Source organism: Mastomys coucha, unplaced genomic scaffold (genome assembly GCF_008632895.1).
Source record: "Mastomys coucha isolate ucsf_1 unplaced genomic scaffold, UCSF_Mcou_1 pScaffold21, whole genome shotgun sequence".
Taxonomy (NCBI): domain Eukaryota; kingdom Metazoa; phylum Chordata; class Mammalia; order Rodentia; family Muridae; genus Mastomys; species Mastomys coucha.
Window position 1 is genome coordinate 140,893,757 of NW_022196904.1, and position 561 is coordinate 140,894,317.

Here is a 561-nt window from a genome sequence, read left to right on the forward strand (position 1 = left end):
GAGGAGAGGAAAGGAAAGGAAAGGAAAGGAATTTGCCAAGTGGGGTAGCCTATGCCTTTAATCACAGTACTCAGGAGGCAGAGGCAGGCAGAACAGAAAGGCAGATTCAGATATAAAATCACTTATCATGATCATGATACAGGACCTTAAGAAAGACATAAATAGCACCCTCAAAGAAATACAGGAGAACACAGGTAAAGAGCTAGAAGCTCTTAAAGAGAAAACACAAAAATCCCTTAAAGAACTACAGGAAAACACAATGAAACAGGTGAAGGAAATGAGCAAAACCATCCAGAATCTAAAAATGGAAATAGAAACAATAAAGAAATCAGAAAGGGAGACAACCCTGGAGATACAAAATCTAGGAAAGAAATCAGGAGTCATAGATGCAAGCATCACCAACAGAATACAAGAGATAGAAGAGAGAATCTCAGGGACAGAAGACACCTTAGAAAACATTGACACAACAAAGAAAATGCAAAAAGCTAAAAATCTCCTAGCCCAGAACATCCAGGAAATCCAGGACGCAATGAGAAGATAAAACCTAAGGATAATAGGTAT